The following is a 4,187-nucleotide window of genomic DNA, read 5'->3' as shown; positions in this document are numbered from 1 at the left end:
TTTAAAATATTTAAAGGACATACAAATAAAACACAAAAAATCTTCTTATTTATTGCTCGAAATTCAAACTACCTAATAAATTAAATATTCTTATCAAAGCAAAAAATATGTGCATATTCATTTTCTCACCCTTGGTAAGTTTAGCCGAGGGAATCGTTAATCATCCGTTAATTGTTCTGATCTCTGTTACTTAAAGGATTAAAAACGCACACATTATTTAATTAAAAATAAGACGTGGTGAGTTAGATAACACAAATACTAAAAGTGGAATATAGCAATAAATTAGGGACTAAAAACGTTATTTTATTTTTGCATATTACATAAAAGTAATTATGTATACTTGTATATAAATATGCATAGATTTAGCATACAAGCCGTCTTAGCTCAGCGGTAGAGCGCGTGGCTTTTAACCACGTGGTCGTGGGTTCGATCCCCACAGACGGCGATATAATTAGTATTTTTTAATTATTGGCCCAATACTATTAAGCAATACACAAGTTTAAAAGAATTTTTTGCAAACTTTGTTACAAATTAGATATACTTAGTTAACCTAGGATGGTGTGTTCGATAGAAAAATGTTTTCAGAAAAATAATTGAATTACTTATTTATTTTCTTGTGTTTAGTATGTCAATAAAAAATATTATGTTAAAAATACTTATATATAATTAGACAATAATTATGAGTCGGGTGAGGGTGTGAGGTGGTGGAGATGGGAGGCTATGGGAGTGAAGGGTGGAGATAAGGCGATTCGAAAGGGAAAAGACACAATCAATATAGAATATTATTTGTGAAATTATTATTTTTTTCTGCTTCTACTAGAAAAGTTATTTTTTTTCATACAAAACTGATTTTCTTAGAAAAATGTCCTCTATACCGAACACGCCCTTAGACTATGATATTTATCATGGTAATGAATATAGAAATTTAATTTATGAATTCTCAAGCCGCCATGAAAAATCCAAAATCACATCAAGTTACATTATAGATGGAATATATTTCCAACTCAAGTGATTGTCGTTTTGATAAATACTCTGTTTAATTTATTTATCTGATTTTAGCATGATATTTAAGAAATTAAATAATACTTTAAAATTTTATAGTCTTAAATTAAATATATATAGAATGTACTGAAATTAATTTTAATTTCGTAATCTTAAATGTATCATATAGAAAATTGAAATTAAAAATTATAAAAAAAATCTTTTATAAATAAATTTAAACAAAAAATCAACAAACAAATTGAAAGGGAAGAAGGACTACAACATTCATTCAATGCTAAAAAAATTCCATTCTTCTCCTTTCTCTCTCTATTTAAGTTTGCTCTCTAGTCAGCAGACAGTAGCAGTCGCCCGCCATTGCCGCTCGTCTGCTCAACCACGCCTCACCATGCCGGCGCTCCAGTAAACTCCAACTCGTCTGCTTGTCGGTCTGAGACAACTTCCAGTACTCCGTATTTAGGTCACCGGCCGGAGTCCTCATTCTGCAAGAAGAAATAATTTCGACTGATTATCGAGCTGGCCATTTTATTACCCGGAGCATTAGCCAGATCTGCTTTTGACATCGCAGTCACTCTTCTCACTCAAATCTCTAAAGCGGAAGACGAAGCAATAGGAGCTTCTTTGAGTTTTCATATTTTTCATATTTTTAACGTTTCTACCTGAAACTCTCGAATTTTACTAATTTTCTTAGCTTAATTTTTGATTCATATACACCATTCTCTATCAGTTGCTTTTGATCTATTTTATATTTGATATTTGCAGGAACAGGAATATTTGTTTCCTCTATAGTTTCTAGCTTGCTGGGTTTAGGGTTGTTTTGAATGCACCCCATCTGTTCGATAAATTGTTTAAGAGGAAAAGGAGCTTGTTGGTAATCCGACGTAAATGGTAACCCCGATATGAACAGTACTTCAAAGTGAATAGTATTTTCTGGCGACAATCATGTTCATTTCAACTAGAATTGGTACCTCTGATTTTTGGTTTCCATATCTTTTCATATCTATTGTTTGTTCATACACTTGTAATTACATTTTGTTGACTTTAGACCTTAGAATAATTTAGTAGTTCATACATATTTTTGTGGCTTTGGATAGTGATAATAGACTAGGGTTATGTTCTCGCTCAGGGACGGAGACGGAGACAAGGGTAAGGAGGGGTAAGTGGGTTAAAGGAGCGTCTATACTGAGAGTAGGTTCTTGGAATATTGGGACATTAACGGGAAAATCCATAGAGCTAGTTAAGATTTTTAAGAAGAGGATGATTAATATATTCTATGTCCAAGAGACCAAATGGGTAGGTTCTAAAGCTAAGGAGGTAGATGGGTATAAGCTTTGGTTCTCTGGTAGATTGAAGTATAGGAATGGGGTAGGCATTTTAGTAGACAGTGATTTAAAGGATCATGTGGTGGAGATTAGGAGAGCCACTAATAGGATGATGTCGATTAAGGTGGTCATTGAAGGGATCACGTTGGATATTATTAGTTCTTATGCACCGCACGAGCTTAGGCAAGGAGGTTAAGAGGCATTTTTGGGAGGATTTGGACGAATTAGTGGGAGGCATACCGCCTACAAAGAAGCTTTTCGTGGGAAGGGATTTTAATGGGCACATCGAATCTATTTTGGGAGGGTATGATGATGTGCATGAAGGCTTTGGCTTCGGGGATAGAAATAGAGGTAGAGTCTCACTTTTGGATTTCGCAAGAGCTTTTGGGCTGATGATAGCCAATTCGAGTTTCCCAAAGAAGGAGGACCATTTGGTAACCTTCAATAGTTCAGTGGCTAAGATCCGGATAGATTTTCTACTCCTTAGAAAGGATGATAAAGGTCTGTGCAAAGAAAGTAAAGTCATTCCGATCGACAACCTTACAACTCGACATAAGCTCTTGGTGATGGATTTAGGGACAAAGATGACGAGGAAGAAGAGGGTCGGGATGACCGACCTAGGATCAGATGGGGGAGTTTGACCACGGCTAGTGCCCTGGAGATGGGAGAGAAATTGAAGGATATGAGGTCCTGGGATAGTAGTGGGAATGCGAACAGTATGTGGGATAGGATGACTAGTTGTATTAGAGTTATAGCAAGGGAAGTGTTGGGAGTCTCGACAGATAGTCGTAGTCGGCATCAAAGGGACTGGTGGTGGAATGGAAAAGTGCAAGAAAAGGTGGAAGCGAAGAAGAATATAAAGCGAGGATGAGGTGGAGAAGTGGACGAATAGAAAACTTTATAAGATAGCAAGGAAGGAGGCGAAGTCAGTGGTTTCGACGGCAAAAATGACAGCTTTTGAACATTTTTATGCTGAATTAGAATAGAAAGACGGGGATAGAAAATTATTCAGGCTAGCCATGGCGCGGGAGAGAAGGGCACACGATGTGGACCAAGTGAAGTGCATTAAGGACGAGTATGGATAAGTATTAGTAGAGGAGACCCTTATTAGACAGAGATGACAGTCATACTTCCATAAACTCTTGAATGAAGAAGGGGACAGAGAGTTTATATTGGGAGATTTGGAACATACAAAGAGGCGTCATGATTTTAGGGGTTGCAGGAGTATTACGTTCGAGGAGGTTAAGGGTGTTGTTCGTAAGATGCGCTATGGAAGAGCGATCGGACCTGACGAGATTCCTAGGGAATTTTGGAAGAGCGCCAGCTCGGTAAGCTTGGAGTGACTGACTAGGTTATTTAATATCATCCTTAAGACGGAAATGATACCCGGAGAATGGAGGTATAGCGTAATGATCCCCCTATACAAAAACAAGAGGGATATCCAGAGCTGCGACAACTATAGATGTATCAAACTTCTAAGTCATACTATGAAAGTGTGGGAAAGAGTGGTGGAGATGAGGGTGAGGAGAGGAGTGTCTATTTCAGATAACTAGTTCGGATTTATGCCGGGACGCTCAACTATAGAAGTCATCCATCTTATGAGGAAACTGGTGGAGCAGTATAGGGAGAGGAACAGGGACTTGCATATTGTATTCATCAACCTAGAAAAAGCATACGATAAAGTTCCACGAGAGATACTGTGGAGATGTCTGGAGGCTAAAGATGTACCGGTGGCGTACATTAGGGTGATCAAGTACATGTATGAGGGTGCCAAAACCAGGGTAAGGACAGTAGAAGGGGACTCCGAGCACTTTCCAGTTGTGATGGGGTTGCATCAAGGATCAGCTGTAAGTCCATTTTTATTTG

The 4,187-nt window shown here is 37.6% G+C and overlaps 1 non-coding gene across 1 annotated transcript; it reads left to right on the top strand.

Annotated features, from left to right (window-relative positions):
* The first annotated feature begins 373 nt into the window (after positions 1-373).
* Positions 374-445, top strand: TRNAK-UUU (transfer RNA lysine (anticodon UUU)). Its single transcript has one exon. It is a non-coding gene; the product is annotated as a tRNA-Lys (tRNA).
* The last annotated feature ends 3,742 nt before the right edge of the window (positions 446-4,187 follow it).

Source organism: Solanum dulcamara, chromosome 8, assembly GCF_947179165.1.
Source record: "Solanum dulcamara chromosome 8, daSolDulc1.2, whole genome shotgun sequence".
Lineage (NCBI taxonomy): Eukaryota > Viridiplantae > Streptophyta > Magnoliopsida > Solanales > Solanaceae > Solanum > Solanum dulcamara.
The sequence above is the reverse complement of the archived record's forward strand: the minus strand, read 5'-3'. Positions and strand labels throughout refer to the sequence as shown.